Below are 22697 nucleotides of genomic sequence, written 5' to 3'. Positions count from 1 at the left end.
AGTGGTACAGTTTTTTTCCATTTACAGTAATGCACTGAAAAAACGACTGTAGATATTCCATCCATTTTCTACCGCTTGTCCCTTTCAGGGTCGCGGGGGGCGCTGCAGCCTATCTCAGCTACAATCGGGCGGAAGGCGGGGTACACCCTGGACAAGTCGCCACCTGATCACAGGGCCAACACAGATAGACAGACAACATTCACACTCACATTCACTCACTAGGGACCATTTAGTGTTGCCAGTCAACCTATCCCCAGGTGCATGTGTAGATATTATGGTACAAATTTGGAACCTCACTCACTGGAATTTTACAGTGAAAATAAGTGTTGCCATACTGCTTTTTCATTTACAGTAACTCACTGTAAAAACAATCATAGAGTCTATGGTGTGAAAAAAACCTAGCAGCTCATTCGTTAAGATGCTAAAGTAAAACATTTTTTACTGGTTTCCATTTACAGTAACTCATTGTAAAAACAACCGCAAACTTTATGGTGGAAAAAGAATCTAGCAGCTCATTCATTAAGATTCCAAAGTAAAAAAAAATTGTTACTGGTTTTTCATTTGCAGTAATGCCCTGTAAAAACAACCGTAGATGTTATGATTAAAAAACAACTAGCAGCTAATTTGCTAAGATTGCAAAGTAAAAATAAGTACAGTAATGCACTATAAAAATTGTATTTAATATGGAAAAAAATGGCAGTTTACTGTAAAACTAACTATTATACTGTTTTTCTATTTACAGTAATGCACTGTAAAAACGATGACAGTAGATTTAATATGAAAAAACGCCAGATTTTTACTGTAAAAATAACAATTGTACTGTTTTTCCATTTACAGTACTGAAAAAATGACAGTAGATTTAACTTGGGGGAAAAAACCTGCTAGAATCGTACTGTAAAAATAATAATAATAAATAATAAATTTACAGTAACTCACTGAAGAAAAAAACGTAGACTTTATGGTGAAAAACAAACTGGCAGCTCATTCGTTAAGATTCAAAAGTAAATAAAAAATTTTACTGGTTACTGTAAAAATAACAGTTGTCAGTTGCCAGAATTTTTTCGTAAAATTAACGGTTCCGTTTTTCCACTTACTTATGCACTGTAAAAACGACTGTTGATATTACGGTAAAAAACTGGCTGCTCAGATGTGGGAATTTTCCTGTGAAAATAACAATTGTTCCGTTTTTCCATTTACAGTAATACATTTTTAAAATGACTTTAGATTATATGGTAATAAACTGGCAGCTCAGTAGTCGGAATTTTATTGTAAAAACATGTGTTACTGTTTTTCCATTGACAGTAATGTGCTGTAAAAATGACTGGCAGCTCAGTCGCCAGAATTTTACTGTAAAAATAACAATGGTACTGTTTTTTTCCATTTACAGTAATGCTCTGTAAAAATTACTGTAGATATCATGGTCATAAACTGGCAGTTTAGTCAGAATTTTATCGTAAAATTAACAATGGTACCCTTTTTTTCATTTACAGTAACACACTGTAAAAATGACTGTAGCTATCATGGTAATAAACTGGCATTTTAGTCAGAATTTACAGTAAAAATAACAATAACAATGGTACCCTTTTTTTCATTTACAGTAATGCACTGTAAAAATGACTGTAGAGATCATGGTGATAAACTGGCAGTTTAGTCAGAATTTTACCGTAAAAAAAACAACGGTACCCTTTTTTTGATTTACAGTAATAAACTGTAAAAAATTACTTTAGATATTATGGTAATAAACTGGCAGCTCAGTGGTTGGAATTTTACCGTAAAAACAAGTGTTTCTGTTTTTCCATTTACAGTTATGCAGTGTAATAATGACTGGCAGCTCAGTCGCCAGAATTGTAAAAATAACAAAGGTACTGGTTCCCCCCGCCCCCCCCACCCCCCATTTACAGTAATGCACTGTACAAATGACTGTAGATATCATGGTCATAAACTGCCAGTTTAGTCAGAATTTTACCGTAAAAATAACAGTGGTACCCTTTTTTTTTTTTACACTGTAAAAATGACTTTAGGTATTATAGTCATAAACTGGCAGCTCAGTGGTCGAAATGTTACCGTAAAAACAAGTGTGACTGTTTTTCCATTGACAGTAATGTGCTGTGAAAATGACGCCCAAAATGCATAAAACTCCAAGTAAATCAAAAGTATGGGGACAAACTTCTCACAAGATTAGAAATTGTCCTAAGGAATAAATAAAAATCTATTAAAATGTTTTTGACCAATCAGCTAATGAGCTGATGAGCTGACAAGCTCACCTTTTGTGCCTGTGTTTCAACCACTGTTTGTGTCTAAAAGTCCTTCACCATGGTCGTCGCCATGGTTACAGCCACACAGGGTATCCATGGTTCTTGGATTGCAGCCGTCTGTGTTTGCAGGTGAGGTGGGCACGGTCGTTGAGCAGTCGCAGGTAAGCTGGCACGCAAAACAAACCAGCTAACGAGACACTGCCTTGCGACCATCCACAATCACAAGAACTTCCCTTGCCGTTCAAAGTACAATAAGTTGTTAGCCTTTTTGAGGTGAATTGTACATCGTTTTTGTCACATTTTAAAGAAATATCCCAACACACATAAGAAATCATGTCATGTGAGTTCATACTCCGGTTAAAGCTGTTGTCGTGAGCATTAGGACACCTAAAACATGCTCAAGTTAAAGGAAAAGTGCATTTTTTTCATATTTTGCCTTTCATCCACAGTTCCTTTGTGAGACAGGAACACACATCTCATATGTCCACTTATGTGCGTTCTAAATAGTAAAAAACTGCTAATACCAGGCGGCTAAAGACATAGGAAATGAGTTCTATAAAGCACTCTAAAAACATCGAAAAAACCACCAACAATGCTTTATTTACCTGCATATTAACCAAGCTGTATAGCGACATTGTTATTGTTTGAGCTAGGACAGAAGAACTACTTTTCTGACTTGATACTATATGGTTCTCAGCAAATGTAACACAGCATAAGATCCGAGGACATTGTTAGAAAGTTTTTTCATCACAGGACTGAGGATTATTCGGAATGTACCAGCTCGAGGACAGCACCAGTGCCGAAAGATACAACCATCAGTACGTCACTGCTTTAGGTTCCTAATTGAAACGTCCGGCATTAGTGCTACATGATAACGCTTCCAGGTTTTCACAAATTGCGCCATGATTAGCGAAAGGTTTGCTGATTTTGTCAACAGAGGTAGCCGTCAATTTAAAAAAAAAGATAATATTTTTATTTGCTAAATTATTAGATAATATTAAGGTTTTAAAGATTTAAAAAATATATATTTTTTGCATTATTAGATAAGATTAAGGTTTAAAAAGATTTTTAAAATTATAATATATTTGTTGCTTTATTAGATAATATTAAGGTTTATAAGATTTAAAAAAATATTTACATTTGTTGCAATATTAGATAAAGGTTTAAAAGATTTAAAAATATAAGATTTGTATTTGTTGCATTATTAGATTATATTAAGGTTTTAAAAAAATTAAAAAGTATGAGGTAACGGACTGTCCTATTGTGGCGGTCCGCTCCCTGTATAATCAGTGTCAGAGCTTGGTCCGCATTGCCGGCAGTAAGTCGGACCCGTTTCCAGTGAGGGTTGGATTCCGCCAAGGCTGCCCTTTGTCACCGATTCTGTTCATAACTTTTATGGACAGAATTTCTAGGCGCAGTCAGGGCGTTGAGGGGATCTGGTTTGGTGGCTGCAGGATTAGGTCTCTGCTATTTGCAAATGATGTGGTCCTGATGGCTTCATCTGGCCAAGATCTTCAGCTCTCACTGGATCGGTTCGCAGCCGAGTGTGAAGCGACTGGGATGAGAATCAGCACCTCCAAGTCCGAGTCCATGGTTCTCTCCCGGAAAAGGGTGGAGTGCCATCTCCGGGTTGGGGAGGAGATCTTGCCCCAAGTGGAGGAGTTCAAGTACCTCGGAGTCTTGTTCACGAGTGAGGGAAGAGTGGATCGTGAGATCAACAGGCGGATCGGTGCGGCGTCTTCAGTAATACGGACGCTGTATCGATCCGTTGTGGTGAAGAAGGAGCTGAGCCAGAAGGCAAAGCTCTCGATTTACCGGTCGATCTACGTTCCCATCCTCACCTATGGTCATGAGCTTTGAGTTATGACCGGAAGTACAAGATCACGGGTACAAGCGGCCGAAATGAGTTTCCTGCGCCGGGTGGCGGGGCTCTCCCTTAGAGATAGGGTGAGAAGCTCTGTCATCCGGGGGGAGCTCAAAGTAAAGCTGCTGCTCCTCCACATCGAGAGGAGCCAGATGAGGTGGTTCGGGCACCTGGTCAGGATGCCACCCGAACGCCTCCCTAGGAAGGTGTTTCGGGCACGTCCGACCGGTAGGAGGCCACGGGTAAGACCCAGGACACGTTGAGAAGACTATCTCTCCCGGCTGGCCTAGGGACGCCTCGGGATCCCCGGGAGGAACTGGACGAAGTGGCTGGGGAGAGGGAAGTCTGGGGGTCCCTGCTTAGGCTTCTGCCCCCGCGACCGACCTCGGATAAGCGGAAGAAGATGGATGGATGGATGGAAAAGTATAATATTTATGTGCTGCATTATTAGATCAAATTAAGGTTTAAAATATTTTTTTAAATATATTATCTTTATATTTGTTGCATTATTAGATAATATTAAGGTTTAAAAAGATGTAAAAAATAATATATTTGTTGCATGATTAGATAATATTAAGGTTTAAAAGATTTAAAAAAACAAAACAAGTATATTGTTGCAATATTAGATTAAGGTTTAAATATTTTAAAATATAATATTTATATTTGTTGCTTTATTAGATTATACTAAGGGTTAAAATATTTAAAAAGTATAATATTTATATTTGTTGCATTATTAGATAAAATTAAGGTCAAAAATATATTTTTTAATATATTTATATTTGTTGCATTATTAGATTATACTAGGGTTTAAAAGATTACAAATATATAATTATATTTGTTGCATTATTAGATTATATTAAGGTTTAAAAGATTTAAAATATATACAATATATTGCCAAAAGTATTTGGCCACCCATTCAAATGATGAGAATCAGGTGTCCTAATCACTTGTGTATAAAATCAAGCACTTAGGCATGTAGACTGTTTCTACAAACATTTGTGAAAGAATGGGCCGCTCTCAGGAGCTCAGTGATTTCCAGTGTGGAACTGTCATAGGATGCCACCTGTGCAACAAATCCAGTCGTGAAATGTCCTCGCTCCTAAATATTCCAAAGTCAACTGTTGGCTTTATTATAAGAAAATGGAAGAGTTTGGGAACAACAGCAACTCAGCCACAAAGTGGTAGGCCACGTAAACTGACAGAGAGGGGTCAGCGGATGCTGAAGCGCATAGTGCAAAGACTTTCTGCACAGTCAGTTGCTACAGAGCTCCAAACTTAATGTGACCTTCCAATTAGGCCACTTACAATTTCATGCTCCCAACCTTGTGGGAACAGTTTAGAGCGGGCCTCTTCCTCTTCCAACATGACTGTGCAATAACTTAATTACATATATAATATTTATATTCTACATATTTTTTTCTCTGTCAAAATTGAAAGAACTTTTAGTAAGAAAAGATAAGATACTTTTATATTATTTCAAGGCTTTCTCAGGCGAGGCCACATTAAATGATGTGGCAAGCCAGATCTGTAAGCTTGACACATTTCACACTATGAAATAGAAAAGTATATTCATACCAAAAGATCAGACTATCACTCTGATCAACGCTAAACAGTCATATCGTTAATTTAAATAATCTGTCACTGTGAATGTACTAACTCATGCTCACTTCATCGTCCTTTCGCTCCATTCACCAATGCACTGTTATATTATTAGCCTTGCACATGTTGGTTATATTAGTATTTGTTTACATTTTTTTGTTAATATTTATTGTTTGCATTGAACAAAAAGAGCGCAGTCAAGTCACATTCCTTGTGTGTTGAACATAACTGGCCAATAAAGCTGATTTTATTATAAATGCCCATAAATCCAACATAAAGTGTCTTAAAGTGAAAGTGTAACTGTTGGGGCAGCAGAGCAGTGTGAGCTGACGGTACGTAGCAACATCAGCTAACATTACACTGCCTCCCAACCAGTCACTAACATGGTGCAGGCACTTGTGTGTGTGTGTGTGTGTGTGTGTGTGTGTGTGTGTGTGTGTGTGTGTGTGTGTGTGTGTGTGTGTGTGTGTGTGTGTGTGTGTGTGTGTGTGTGAGATGAGGTGTCGTCGGCAGCAGCAGTGAGGAGAGTGCAGCTGACGGCTGTCAATCAAAGGACCCAGCCTGCAGCAGGACACTGCCACACTGTCACAGCCCTGCAGCTCGGTAACGTTGGAAACCAACACAACTTTTTGTGTTTCTTTTACCTGGAAAGGGTCGTTTCTTTTCCTTCTTGCTGCCTCTGGCTTCATTGTCGTCATGTCGTGGTTCTGCATGCATGTGCACAAATGTTAGAATTGCACAAATGTTAGAATTGCACAAATATTACAATTGCACAAATTTACTGAAACATCAACACCGCCGCTATCAGATCTTTACGCTCTATTATCGATTATCAAATCAAAATATCCATACTTTTGATACTTAAGTTAAGGGAGGTCCAAAAAAATTTTACACCAAGGGCCGCATACTGAAAAGTCAAAGTATGCGGGGGCCATATTGATATTTTTTATTTAAAACAATAAGATGCTAGGAACAGATATTGTGTCAGCTAAGCAAATTATTACTATTAATTATTAGAACATTTCAGCTTTTTCTCATTACATACCAATTTTTTCAATCTTTTTTCTTACATTTTTAGTGTTTTTTTTCCCATGTAAGAATACAATGAAAAATTATAATAAAAAATAACATTTAACAGTGTTTATTATGGTTTTAATTGTTCACATCAGTTCATAAGTTATTATTTTATATTGTAGCTGAGATAGGCTCCAGCGCCCCCGCGACCTCAAAGGGAATAAGCGGTAGAAAATGGATGGATGGATGGAAGTATTTTTTTTTATTTTTTTTTTGAGAGTTTATAATATTTTGGTGTCTAAACTTTTTTTCCCCACCAAGGGCTGCATACTGATTAAGTCAAAATATGCGGGGGCCATATTGATATTTTTAAATAAACATTTCAGCTTTTTCCCATTACATATCGATTTTTTTGCTCTTTTCCCTTACAATTTTACTGTTGTTTTTCCCCCCATGTAAAAATAAAATTAAAATAATAATAATACGATCGTGTAACTGCATAACCAAGTGTGTGAAGAATTCTGCCTGTACGAATATATTACGGTTGAGTTACACATTTAACAGTGTTTATTATGGTTGTTTAAATTTTTCTAATGTATTCATAAGTTAATATTTTATTTTTATTTAACTAACTAAACTTTCTTTATATTATTTGGGGTATATTAAATGTTTATTTTGAGAGTTTCCAATAGTTTACATCAGGGGTGTCTAAACTTTTTCCACCAAGGAAAAGTCAATTATGTGGGGGCCATTTTGGTTTTTTTTTTTTTTTTTAAATTGTACTAAAAACAGATATTGTGTCAGCTATGTATATTGTTATTATTAGAACATTTCACTTTTTCTCAATACATACCGATTTTTTGTTCTTTTTTTTTACATTTTCAGGTTTTTTTCCACATGTAAGAATAAAATAAAATAAATAATATTAATACAATTGTGTAACTGCATTGTCAATAATTATGCCTGTATGAAAATATCAATGTTCAGTTACACATTGAACAATGTTCATTATGGCTGTTTTAATTGTTTAAATTAATTCAGTTAGTGTTATTTTAGTTTTTATTAAACTAACTAAACTTTTTTTTAATATTTCCTGGTAAAATGCTGTAAAATTTTACCGTAAAAAACAATGCTACTGTTTTTTCCATTCATGGTATAATGCTGTATAATTTTACAGTAAAAACAGTGCTAATACTTTAAGATTCATGTTAAAATGCTGTAAACATTTTACAGTAAAAACAGTGCTACTGTTTCTCCATTCATGGTAAAATGCTGTAAATTTGTACAGTAAAAACAGTGCTACTTTTTTTTTTCATTCATGGTAAAATGCTGTAAAATTTTACAGGAAAAAACAGTGCTACTGTTTGTCCATTTATGGTTAAATGCTGTAAAATTTTACTGTAAAAAACAGTGTTACTTTTTTTCATTTATGGTCAAATGCTGTACAATTTTACCATAAAAAAGTAGTGCTACTGTTTTTCATTCATGGTGAAATGCTGTAATTTTTCACTGTAAAAAACAGTGCTACTGTTTTTCCATTGATGGTAAAATGCTGTAAAATTTTACATTAAAAAACAGTGCAACTGTTTTTCCTTTCGTGGTAAAATGCTGTATAATTTAACATTAAAAAACAGTGTTACTGTTTTTCTTTTCATGGTAAAATGCTGTATAATTTTACCATAAAAAAGTAGTGCTACTGCTTTTCATTCATGGTGAAATGCTGTAATCTTTAACCGTAAAAAACTGTGCTACTGTTTTTCCATTGATGGTAAAATGCTGTAAAATTTTACATTAAAAACAGTGCTACTGTTTTTCCTTTCATGGTAAAATGCTGTAAAACTTTACATTAAAAAACAGTGCTACTGTTTTTCCTTTGATGGTAAAATGATGCATAATTTAACATTAAAAAACAGTGCTACTGTTTTTCTGTTAATGGTAAAATGCTGTATAATTTTACAGGAAAAAAAAAACAGTGCTACTGTTTTTCCTTTCATGGTAAAATGCTGTAAAATTTCACCGTAAAAAACAGTGCTACTGTTTTTCCATTCATGGTAATATGCTGTATAATTTTACAGCAAGAAACAGTGCTACTGTTTTTCCATTCATTTTAAAATCCTGTAAAATATTTCCGTAAAAACAGGGCTACTGTATTTCCATTCATGGTAAAATGCTGTATAATTTTACAGTAAAAACACATTGCTTCTGTTTTTCCATTCATGGTAAAATGCTGTAAAATTGTGCAGTAAAAACAGTGCTAATGTTTATCCATTCATGGTCAAATTCAGTAAAGGTTTACAGTAAAAAACAGGTAGCATTTTTTTCTATTTACAGTAAAATGCTGTCAATTGAGTTGCTATTTTTTACCGCAAAATGTACAGATTTTTTTAGTGTACTTTAAAAAATAAATAAATAAATAAGATTTAATTTTGAAAAAAACAAGATTTGGTCCACATTGGCCTGTAGTGTAAACATAGTCTTGAAAACTACGAGGATGATGGTTTAAGGGAAAGTGGAATGCAAAGCTGCTAAAGGTGCAATACCACTATTGGGTTTATAAACTGAGCAAGCATCTCGAATGAATGAATGATAAACAAATGCATATATTTCAGTCCAAGTTATGTCTTCACTTGCAGTTGGTTCCGTCAGGATTGCCACAACACCTATTTACTTTATTCCCTTTGAAAGAGCAATCAGCTTTCATTAACCGATGCTAGCAGATTCACCTAAGAGGCCTTTCCCTGCTGCTCCTCTGCAGTCGTCACCCAAATAGTTGAAATTAGACAGTCTTAAAGTAGAGAGGGATTATTTTCCCTCACTGAAAAAAAAAAAAATATATATATATATATATATATATTATATATATATAAAATAATAAAATGTATAGGCAATGCTTAATAATATTATGAGGCGAATCCTTATACACTCATATTCAGGGCCGGCCCGTGGCATAGGCCGTATAGGCAAATGCTAAGGGCGCCGTCCATCAGGGGGCGCCACGCCAGTGCCACAAATGTTGGAGAAAAAAAAAGAAAAGAAAAAAAGTTGGTACTATTATTTCTAAATACAAAAAATAATCCCACGTTAATTAAAATGCAAAGTAAAGCCTATTTAATAGAAATATTATTTGTTACAACATTACGCCCCCCCGTCCCCCCGCACGGTGCGCCCCCTCCCTTCCCGTATCATGACTCTTTTTGGACGTCACCACATCAAAAAATCAACACAAGATGTCAAAACGGCCAAAACTGTCAGGTGCTCAGGGAAGAAAAAAGAGAAAAGAAGAGGAGGAGAAACGTGAGGTAGCAGGTAGGTGAGCCGAACATGAAATTATTTGTCTGTTACAGAATGTGATAGTAACCCGCCTTTTAGCATTAAGCTAATGTCACATGATTCGGCAATTGCTAATCAATAAATAGCTAGTTCTGTTTTAACGTCGGGTTAATATTGTGGAGGGGGCTAAATTGTTATGGAAAATAATAATGTAACGTTAGGTACCGGTAATTACAGCACTCCCACCTTACATTTTTCAGGGACATTTGTCTTAGATCTTTTAAGCAGCTGTTTATTGTTTACATTGTTATTGCCTTCTGGTTAGCTATGTTTGCCCTGCAGGTAATAGTCACTTTTCCACCCCTTTATATATTAGGTATAGTTGTAAGTAAAAAAAAAAAAAAGGTCAAAGACAAAGCTATTCGGTTTCTTGTGAGTATATACACTTCACTGCCGATGTGGGGGGGCGCCACCTAAAATCTTGCCTAGGGCGCCAGATTGGTTAGGGCCGGGCCTGCTCATATTCATATATTCAGTGTTACATTGGGCCCTCGCTGCGATGTGGCCCCTCAATGAAAACAAGTGTGACACCCCTGGTTGAGCTCCACTCTGATCGCTATATTTATTCATATCAATAAATATATTTATGATCTGTTTATTACCACTTGCAAAGACATATTCATTTAGCTTGTTAAAGAGACTTCTCTGTTTCACCAGTCCAACGTAAGCACCAGTGACCTTTGACTCCCTTTCGCCAATCAAACAGAGCTTGGCAGTCACATGACCACGCTCAACACTATAAAACGTGACATGACGTCATAACTTTTCAATGTTTACTTACAAAGTATGAAAAATAACATTTATATCATCATGTGTGTCAGTAGAAATGTTCACATTTTAGCCTACAAGAAGTGTACTTCCAACTAGAGACAACATGCTGTAGTTGTAGACATTTTTTTAAAATGTTTTAGCAAGCAAATGCCAACATCAGCCATGTTATAACGTCATGAGTGAGTGTAAAATGTATATCTTGTGTAGTTCATGTAACACACACCAACTACAGTTGCAGTACAAGTACCATTAAAATAACTACTAAATAAGCCAAAAGTTATTCACCAGTTACTCAGTACTTGAGTGTTTTTTTACTGAATACGCTATTTCAATTAAATATTTGGATGCATTTTTTTTCTCCTTGAGTCATGTTACTCTAAAGCAGGGGTGTCCAACTCATTTTAGCTCAGTGGCCGAATGGAAGAAAATATGTGCAGACAGACTATTAAAATCATGGCATTAAAACTAAAAAATACTCATACTCAATACTTACTTTGGTCAAAAATAGAACAAGCACATTCTGAAAATATAACAATAAAAATATAGAAGAAAATACCGGCAAGTTTAGATCCATGAAGGAAAGAAGAAAATGAATGAATGTTTATAACTGAATACATTTACATATGCATAAAATGTGTTTTCTTTTGTATTGTTTTTTTTTTAATGAATCAAGTAACGTTTATGACAACCTTTTTCCAAAAAACAATATAGAATGTGAGATATAACAGGATCATGCATACATTTATCATTTGTTTTCAAAACGCTTACAAAAAAGTGGGACCCCAAAAATGTACTGTGGGACCCCATTTCTATGACTTGAAAATTCCTAGCTCCAACACTGATGGAATATAGGTGCGTGCAAAACAGCAGCAGGCGGCTGTAGCTTGCGGGCCGGTTTTAATACTAATCAAATATCATCCCGGAGGCCATAGATCGTTCATCTGGCCCGCGGGCCTTGACTTTGACAATACACTATAATACACAATCTTACAGTATAAAAACACTTGCATGAATTTTTACGTTAAAAAAACAGTGGTCCAGTTTTTCAATTCCATTTAATTTAATTCCATGTATTTTTACATTTTGTATCCTCTAAGAAGAAAAAAACTTGCAAGTATTACTAATATTAATAATATTAATAATATTGGTTTTGTACATTTATACACGTTTTATTTTATATTCATACTGTATATTATTCACTGTTAAAAGTGGCCCTCTGACTGCGATGTGGCCCTCAATGAAAACGAGTTTGACACGCCTGTTCTATGGATTGCTGGCTGAATATGTCTGCGTGGGATAGCGTGGCATAAGTTCACGTGACCGACAAATATCGAAGCCATCATGAAGGATGTTGCTCACCCATTTATTTGCTGCCTGACAGATGCATGCTCGATGAGGGCAGCTCTCCTTGCTCCTCGTGTCGTGTCGTGTCGTGTCGCGTGTCTTCTGCAGCAGGACACACCTGACTCTAAATAGTCCCACGGGCGCACAGTGTGGCGGGAAGCATCCTCCTCTGTGATTGGCAGCCTCACCTTTTTTTTTTTCTTTTTTTCTCATTAAGCGCGCCCTCTTTCGCACCGCTTCCCTCCGCGTCTTAGTTTCCACTGGTGACAAATGAACTCTGTGTGAAAAACAAAAAACAATGGCTTTTGTGTCAAAGTTTACCCGCTTTAAAAAGCAGCCGATCAATAATGATTAGGTGATGGTGTAAATATGTACTAATAAATATTCCCCTCCGTCAACAAGGAGCGTGGATTGCGCCACCGTGTGAAGGCCGCGGTGGCGCTAAGTGGGCTAAAAGGCGCGAGGGGATGCGCGCTCCCGCGTGCCACCTGCCACCTCCATATGTGCACCAGCACGGTTAAGGTTTTTTTTTTTTTTCTGTTTTTTTTTTTCACAAACGTGTCCACAGTTGGAAGTCAATTGGGAGAAAAACCGACATAGCGCCCACGGTGCGTGACGTCACAGTATGCAACTGACAGTGTTAGTTTATTTTGTTATGATTACAATGCGATTCATCACCTGTTCCCAGTTTCTCATTACCACGTGTCCGAAAAGGAGTGGGCAGAACCAGATCTATTTAATAATACAGACCATTTCCCAAAAATTTGAATATCATTGAAAAGTGTATTTATTCCCATAATTCCATTCAAAATGTTAAACTTCCACATAGATGATAGATTCTTGGCCCACAACTTCAACGATTTCAAGTATTTTGTTGTTTGTTTGTACATCATTTGGGCTTCCAGCTCATGAAACCCACGAAAACAGGATTTTAAAAAATGACAATACTGTGAAGAAATCACCATTTACTTCTCAGTTTTTGCGGAAAAAAAGGAAATTCTGATCACATCAAATCAATCACAATATAGTCTGAATGTAGTGGTTTTTGAAGGTGCGACTCCCACCTAGTTCCGCTCTTTCTGGATCTTTACTTGAAATAATTTCAGTTTTGGGCTCCAAATCTATAATCTATAGAAGTTTAATGTTTTGAATGGAATTATGGGAATAAATACATTTTTCCATGATATTCTTATTTTTTGGAAAGGGTGTATTTACCCCTTTTTGTTTCATACAATTTCTAAAACATTTGTTTGTACTCAATCCGTAACACAACAGCGAATAAAAGAGCAAGTAAATACATTTTCACTACATAAATAAACAATAAATAAATAATAATTATTATTATTAATTATTGATATTAGTTAATGTTATTGATAAAAATGTAGGTTGCATAGTGGTGCCTGTAATTTATCTCACAAGTTATTGCTTATTGAGTCCAATCATTATGTTCCACAAAACCATTTATTCTCACTGCTCTTGTTGTAAAACTATAAAAGTATATTGCACTTCATATTTTAGTATTAGGTCACCGTGTCCCCAAGCCAGTGCCTCTCAATTATTTCCCACAAGGGAAAAAAACAACATTTTGCAACCCTCCCCAACTTTCCCAACTGTCGTATCATTTGTCTATAAAATTGTAGTAAGTACACCTCTGCATAACATTGTGTACTTACTGTATATTAAAATGGAAGGAACAGAAAATTAAAAATTGAAAAATATATATCTGAAAAGTCAAAGTATGCGGCGGCCAAATTGATATTTTTTATTTAGAATAAATATGCTAAGAACAGATATTGTGTCAGCTAAGTATATTATTACTATTGATTATTAGAACATTTCAACCTTTTCTCATACATTTTTTCAATCTTTTTTTTTACATTTTAATGTTGTTTTTTTCCCTATATTAAAATACAATAAAAATAATAATACAAATAACATTTAACAGTGTTTATTGTTTAAAATTTTCCACATCAGTTCTTAAGTTAGTATTATTTATTATTATTTATTTTATTAAGTAAGTAAGTTTTTTTAATTTTTATTTTGAGAGTTTCTAATATTCTGGTGTCTAAACGTTTTTTTTCCCACCAAGGGCCGCATATTTTTAATTAAACATTTCAGCTTTTTCCCATTGTGTATCGATTTTTTTGCCCTTTTTTTTCTTACATTTTTACGGTTGTATTTTTTTCCCTATCTAATAATAAAATTAAAATAAAAATAATAATACGATTGTGTAACTACATAACCTAGTGTGCCTCTACGAAAGTATTAGGTTCAGTTACACATAGTATCATTTGTTTATAAAATAGTAATAAGTACTGACCGACAAAGAAAAGGTGGTGGAGTGGCCATATATATTAAGCAGAGGTTTGATGTTAAATTAGTGCTCTCTGAATCAGTAAGTAAAGAACTTGAACTGTTAGCACTTGAAATTGAATTAGCTAGAAATCACCACATAATGGTAGTGGGGTGTTATAGGCCTCCATCTGCCCCTAGTAATTCCCTATCTACTCTTGTGAAGCTTCTGTCTCAACTGAAATACAATGAAATAGTGATGGTTGGTGATTTGAACTGGGACTGGCTCACATCTGTGTCTGACTCTTTGAAAGCACAGTGTGAATCTCTAAATTTAACACAGCTACAAGACCTAATCCTAAATGCCCTCAAAAAGCTACACTCATTGACTTAACTCTAACAAATATGCCCTTTAAATGTGTTGCATCTGGTGTTTTCCCTAATGATGTGAGTGATCATTGTGTGGTTGCAGTAGTGCGAGACACAAGGATTCCTAAAAGCAAGCCTCGTCTTGTTGAAAAACGTAATATGAAATTATTTGAGACGCAAGCTTTTTTACATGACTTACATCTTTTTAATTGGGATAGAATTGCTCTTTTTGATAATGTTGAACTGGCTTGGAAATATTTTCACAAAAACTTCTTGAGTATAGTGAATAAACATTCCCCTTTTAGAAAATGTAGGGTTAAAGGACGTGACAATCAGTGGTTTACATCGGACCTGTCAGATGTATTGCACGAGCATAATGCTGCTTGGGCCAGGGCACGCAAGTCATGGTTAGAAGCAGATTGGTTGAATTTTAGACAATTAAGAAATCAATTTACCTCTCTCCTTCGGAAAGTCAAATCAGAATTTTATTTCTCCACAACAACTGAAAATCTCAAACACCCAAAGAAGTTTTGGAAATTCATCAAATCTTTGTCCGGCTGCTGTAATTCAGTCAATCTCTCTCCTAGTATACTTGTTGATGGTGTCAGAGTAAGTGACAGAAGAGAAATGGGTAGTCATTTTAATAATCATTTTATTTCCTCTGGTTTTCTCTACAATTCTGACAACTCTACTGAAGAACCGTTGAAAATACCCAGGTTTTTAACTTTACGCCCTTTACCACAACAGAGGTCACGAGGGCTCTAAAACAACTTAAACCTAGAAAGCCAGCTGGCTCAGATAAGTTGGAGTCGCTCTTTTTAAAGTTGGCAGCTGAAATTATAGTTGAACCACTGACTCACATTTTTAACCTTACTCTAATTTCAAATGAAATCCATTTGGATTGGAAATCTGCCCTTGTAATCCCCCTATTAAAAGGAGGTGACCCTAGTAATCTAAATAATTACAGACCGATCGCTAAACTCTCTGTTCTGGCAAAAGTGCTTGAATCCCTTATCAGTGAACGGATAAAAGACTTTTTGGACACCAATTTTATTCTGTCACCATTTCAGTCAGGTTTTCGCAGACATCACAGTACTGTTACTGCTGCTATGAAGTTTATAAATGATGTAACTGAAGCTCTTGACAAGAAGCAGTGCTGTCTGTCCCTCTGTATTGACTTTTCAAAGGCATTTGATACTGTTGATCATGTCATTTTAATCAAACGTCTTTCAGCTATTGGTTTTTCTCAGCAAGCAGTTGGATGGTTTGCAAATTACCTCACAAGTAGAACTCAGGATGTTCAGATAGAAGGTTCCTCCTCGGACGTACTGCAAGTGAAAAAGGGGGGCCCTCAAGGTTCTGTGTTGGGCCCCTTATTATTCACTATTTACATAAATAATCTTGGACAGAATATTCCGAACTCAACTTTCCATTTCTATGCTGATGATACTGTCATATACTGCACAGCACCCACTCTTGCTGAGGCTTTTAAATATCTACAACATGCATTTGACAGAGTACAAGAACAACTTTGCTATCTTCAACTGGTTTTAAATGCAGAGAAAACAAAGTGTATGCTCTTTATCACATCAAAAACTGTAAGATCAGCACTGTGTGAGAACATTTTAACAAGAAATGGGCAACAAATTATGTTAGTATCTGCTTTTAAATATTCAGGATTTTTAATTGATGACCACTTGAGTTTTAAGGAGCACATTCAGTATGTTGTAAAATAACTGAAACTTTTACTGAGATTTTATTATAGAAACAAGTCTTGCTTTTCTTTTACTGTGAAACAGAAATTGGTGGAAACAACCTTTTTACCTGTTATTGACTATGGAGATGTGTTGTACATGAATGCTACTGCTGGTTGTCTCCACAAGCTGGATAGTGTGTACCACGGGGCACTGAGATTCATCACCAACTGCGCTCCCCTTACTCACCATTGTGTGTTATACTCAATGGTTAACTGGACATCTTTATGTGCTCGACGCCTCAATCATTGGTATGTTTTCATCTACAAAACCATTCTGGGTATCACTCCATCTTATCTGTCTTGTCTTTTAACAAAGAAACAAGGAAGTCACAATCTTCGTTCAATGAATGTTCTGCAATTTGTCGTCCCCAAAGTAAGAACTGAACTGGGCAAGAAAGCATTTAGGTTTTCAGCACCGAAGGCTTGGAATAACCTACAATCGAATATTAAACTTCAAACCCTAGTTACGTTGAATGAGTTTAAAGCTTCTGTGAAAGAACTGCAGTCTACCTTGTCTGTATGCACATGTGTCATGTGAGCAAGTTTTAATGTTGTAAATGTGATGTTTTATGTATTTGTTTACTGTTTTTAATGTAACCTTGCTGCTGCCCTCTTGGCCAGGTCTCCCTTGGAAAAGAGATCTTTGATCTCAATGGGATTTTACCTGGTTAAATAAAGGCTAATAATAATAATAAGTACGCCTCTGCATAACATTGTGTACTTATATAATAAATACTTATAAACTCAAATCATGCATGTTTATATTTTGGTTATTACTGGACACTTACAATAAACCGTTTTTTTCTTTTATTTCATCTGCAGGTCATGTGTTGCCACCTTTTTCTCACCTCACGCTGCCCGCTCTACTCCAACTGCTTTGGGCAAGGTTTGTTTTTTTGTCTCCTTAGAAACCCATTGTGTGTGTGTGTGTGTGTGTGTGTGTGTGTGTGTGTGTGTGGTGTGTGGTGTGTGTGTGTGTGTGTGTGTGTGTGTGTGTGTGTGTGTGTGTGTGTGTGTGTGTGTGTGTGTGTGTGTGTGTGTTTGTGTGTTTTGCTTTCCCCTCCCGCATGATCCCCTGCAGTTTGGCGGTATATAGAGCTTAACCGGTCAAATGTGTCCCAGGCAGCTTGAACAAAGCACGACCTGCTGTCCGTGACAAAAACGTTTGTTTGCTGCTATAAAGTGGCTTGCCAGCCAAGTAAGTGCGTTTTGTGGCACTGGAGTTGATTGGCAAGGGCGGTTTAAGTCGTTAAACGGGAACTACATCATCCAGCTCTGTCTATTGTCCTGCTGGTGTGTTGCACAGAATGACAAGGTATTGCCGCTTGCACCCACGGCGTCAGTGTATAAAAGGAATGATATCCAATATAATGTATAATTAATAATATCCAATATTATGTATAACTAGATGAGCCAATTCCTGATGGAATTGCGTGTGAATGCTCCAATGCTGAAGTTGAAGTGAAATACTAACAGAAGTATGAATGTAAGAATAGTTTGAATGTTGAAGAGTTTGAATTTCCAGGAAAAACGGATTTTGGTTTGGAACTTGGGAAAGTGTTCTTTTGAATGTCCAAGATGAGTGGAATGTGTTGATGTTGGAATGGTTTGAATAGGTTGAAAAATGAAATCCGGGAGTTTTAAAATAATTGTTGAAGTAGAGCACACAATTCCTAAAGAGGCTGAATACTTTGAAGTTGAAACGCTTTGAATCGGATAACAAATTTAGGAGTTGTGGAACTTAGAAAAATGTCCCATTGATGTCAATGGGAATTTCATGAAAATTTGGAAATTTCAGGAAAAGCATGATATTTTTTTTTAAATGGTAAAAAAAACTTGAACGTTCTGAATGAGTTGAAATGTTTGGTGTTGAAATTTTTCAAAACGGTCGAGAAATGTTGACGTAGTAAAATTTTTAATTGAGAAATGGTATTACGGAATTCCTGGAATTTCCGGAAACCGTGAATTTTTCCAGTTTAAAAACAACTTTGTTTTTTGTCCTGATTAAGAGGAATGTTTTGACATTGGAACGGTTGAAGTGGGTTGAAAAATGTGGAAGGAGTAGTCGACAGAAAAAAGGGTGAAAATAGTATTTGGAAAACTGGAAATTCTGGGAATTCCTGTAATGTTTTTGAACTTAGAAAAATTATAATTTAAATTTCCAGGATGAGTGGAATATGTTGAAGGTAGAATGGTTTAAATCAGTTGAAAAATGTGGAAATGGTGGAAGCTTGAAAAATGGCCAATTAATTTTGAATGGGAAAAATGTCCGAAAAAACCTGTAAATCGGGGAATTTGGGGAATTTTTCAAGGGAAAGCCCACTATTCCCGTATAGGCTGAAAAGTTTGAAGTTGGAACGGTTTGAACTGGATGAAAAATGTATAATTAATAATTTTGGTGTAGAAAACCATATGTGTAAATGCTTTGGAGCATTCACACAATTAATACTCATCTGAAGTTGCATGCATGAAATGTCAATGTCGCTTCATGTAACAACTGTCAGTTATTTTTGATTGACAGGTCCTGTAAAAATACTCAATAATGCTGTACAGTTGAAGTTTACGGCAGGGGGTTCTGAACCATTTTGACCCGGGGGCCCAACATTTCCACAACAGAGGGGCACCGGGACGCACTCAAATAGTAACACTACATTAGGGTTGTCTCGATACCAATATTTTGGTACCGGTACCAAAGTGTATTTTGATACTTTTCTAAATAAATGGTACCACAAAAAATGGCATTATTGGCTTTATTTAAAAAAATAAAAAAAGGGGTTCAAGATATTCATCATAATTCTTGTTCTGTGTACTTTGTGAACACTTGTAGTTTGAACAGTCTCTTAATCTGGATCATATTAATGCTTTGTTTGATTTCTTTGCTTAATCTATTCCAAGTTTTAATTCCACATACTGAAGGTTTTAAGTGTTGTACAAGTAAATTAGATTTACCTCTAAGGTTATATTTCTCCTCTTAAACCTCTTTTGTTGAGAAGAATTGTTGTACATTTTTGGGTAGCAGGTTATAGTTTGCTTTATACATAATTTTAGCAGTTTGCAAACGCACCAAACCACTGAATTTCAATCATCGTGATTCAATAAATAAAGGGTTTGCATGTTCTCTTTATCCAACATGCAGCCCCACGCGCTGCTCTTGGACTATCAGATCACGTGATGGTGCACTTAATCCCTTCATACAGACAGAGACTGAAACTGGCTAAACCTGTTATGAGGACCATTAAGTGTTTCACCGCCGAGTCTGTGGAAGAGCTGCGTGCATGTTGGGAGACGACAGACTGGGAGGCAATTGGAGCGGCAAAGAACAATCTGGACGAGTATGCGGACACTGTGACCTCATACATTCAGTTCAATGAGGTGCGCATCATTCCAAAGCCCTGGTTCACACCCAAGCTCCGACAGCTGCGCAAGAAAAAGGAGGCTGCATGGAGAAGCGGGGACCAGAGTACCTACAAAGAAGCAAAGTATCACTTCAACAGGGAAGTGGAGAAAGCTAAATCTGTGTACTCTAACCATCTACAGGAACAGTTCCGCTCCAATGATTCTGCGGCCGTTTGGAGAGGGCTAAGGGCCCTTATGAACTATAAGCCCAAAACCCCCCAGGCCCTGAGCGAGAGCCTGAATGACCGGACTCTCGCTCAGGGCCTCAACACACATTACTGTCGTCATGAACGGCCTCCATCTCATCAAAGCTCTGCTCCCCCCACCATCACCCTCCCCACCAACGCCAGCACTTCATTAAAGGAGTTAAAGGACTCAAAGGACTCCAAGGACATCACAGGACTCCAATAACATCATAGGACTGTAAAGGCCCTCTCCATCCAAGAGGAAGATGTACGCCGGCAGTTCTTGAAGTTGAATACACGGAAGGCCCCCGGGCCGGATGGTGTCTCCCCCTCCACTCTCAAACACTGTGCGGACCAGCTGGCTCCTGCCTTCGCTGACATTTTTAACACCTCTCTGGAGCTATGCCGCGTACCGTCCTGCTTTAAGACCTCCACCATTGTCCCTGTCCCCAAGAAAGCACGGACCCACTGCAGTTCAGCTACAGAGCCAACAGGTCTGTGGATGATGCAGTGAACCTGGCCCTCCACTTCATCCTGAAGCATCTGGACTCCACAGGAACCTACGCTAGGATCCTGTTTGTGGACTTCAGCTCTGTCTTCAACACCATCCTCCCTGGACTGCTACGAGACAAGCTCTACCACCTCAGCGTGCCCGACTCCCTCTGCAGTTGGATCAATGACTTCCTGACAGACCGAAGACAGCACGTGCGGCTGGGGAAGATTGTCTCGGACAGTCGAACCACGAACACTGGTATTCCTCAGGGCTGTGTACTCTCCCGATGGCTCTTCTCCCTGTATACAAACTGCTGCAACTCCAGTAACCAGTCCGTAAAACTGCTCAAGTTTGCGGATGACACTACCCTCATCGGGCTCATCACGGATGGCGATGAGTCCGCCTACAGGAGAGAGGTGGACCGGCTGGCGTCCTGGTGCAGCCACAACAACCTGGAGCTGAACGCCCAGAAAACAGTGGAAATGATCATGGACTTCAGGAAAGTCACAGCCCCACCATCCCCCTCACCCTGATTGACTCTCCCACCCCCGTCTCCATTGTGGACTCCTTCCGTTTTTTGGGGACCACCATCACCCAAGACCTCAAGTGGGAGCCGACCATCAGCTCCCTCATCAAGAAGGCCCAGCAGAGGATGTACTTCCTGCGGCAGCTGAGGAAACTTAAGGTGCCGGCCGAGATGCTGGTGCAGTTTTACTCAGCCATCATCGAGTCCATCCTGACCTCCTCCATCACCGTGTGGTTCCCCGGCGCCACAGTCTATGATAAGCATCGACTGCAGCGCATCGTACGTGCTGCTGAGAAGGTGATTGACTGGAAGCTCCCATCCCTCCAGGACTTGTTCTCCTCCAGGACCAGGAGGCGTGTGGGTCGGATCACAGCTGACTCTTCTCACCCTGGACACACAATATTCTCCCCTCTCCCCTAAGGCAGGAGACTACGGTCCATCCAGACCCACACCTCCCACGACCTGAACAGTTTTTTCCCCTCGGCTATCAGGCACATGAACAATAACTCCTAACAGTAGCTCCTTTGAATTCCTTCCAAGTCTATAACAAGATCTGATAGCTCAGTTACAGCTCTTGTTATTACCAAATCTGTGTTATATGTGTTTTATGTTGCACGATTGCACCAAGAAAAATTCCTAGTTTGTGAACCCGTTCTCAAACAATGGCAATAAAACGATTCTGATTCTGATTCTGATTCTGATTCTGATTCTGATTCTGATTATGTATTATTCTAATTGATCTTTTTTGTAAGACCGTTAGTGAATGAAGTGTACTTTTGTAGTTGTTTCCCATATTTCTAGACAACAACTCAGATATGGTAACACTAGCGAGCAGTAGAGAATATGAAGTGATTTTTGGTCCAGAACATGTTTTGCTTTATTCATTATTGACATGTTTCTTGCTACTTTATGTTATATATTTTTTACATGAGATTTCCAGTTCATTTTATCATCTATTATTACACCCAAAAATGTGTTTTCTCTTACCCTTTCCAATATCTACTCCGTCTATTTGTATTTGTGTTTAACTTTCTCCTCTACCAAATAGCATTATTTTAGTTTTATTGAGATTCAAAGAGTCTGTTTTTGTCAAACCATCTTTTTAATTTGTTAATTTATTCTGTTATTATTTGTAATAGCTTCTGTGTTCTCTCCTGAACAAAATGCAGTTGTATAATCTGCAAATAATACTAACTTTAAGTCCTTTGTAACTTTACAAATGTCATTTATACAGAGATTGAACAATTTTGGTCCAAGTATTGATCCCTGAGGTACGCCACAAAATATTTTCAGCTCTGTAGAAGTGTGTTCGCCTATCTTCACGTATTGCTTCCTGTTAGTTATGTAGCTTCTAATCCAGTTTAATACCAACCGTCTGATTCCATAACATTCTAATGTGTTTATTAAGATGCTATGATTAATTGTGTCAAATGCTTTAGTTAAATCCATAAACACTGCAGCAGCACATTTTTTGCTATCTATTGCATTTGTGATCTCTTCCGT

This window comes from Nerophis lumbriciformis, linkage group LG24 (assembly GCF_033978685.3).
Source record: "Nerophis lumbriciformis linkage group LG24, RoL_Nlum_v2.1, whole genome shotgun sequence".
Lineage (NCBI taxonomy): Eukaryota > Metazoa > Chordata > Actinopteri > Syngnathiformes > Syngnathidae > Nerophis > Nerophis lumbriciformis.
This window is presented reverse-complemented; position numbering follows the sequence as displayed.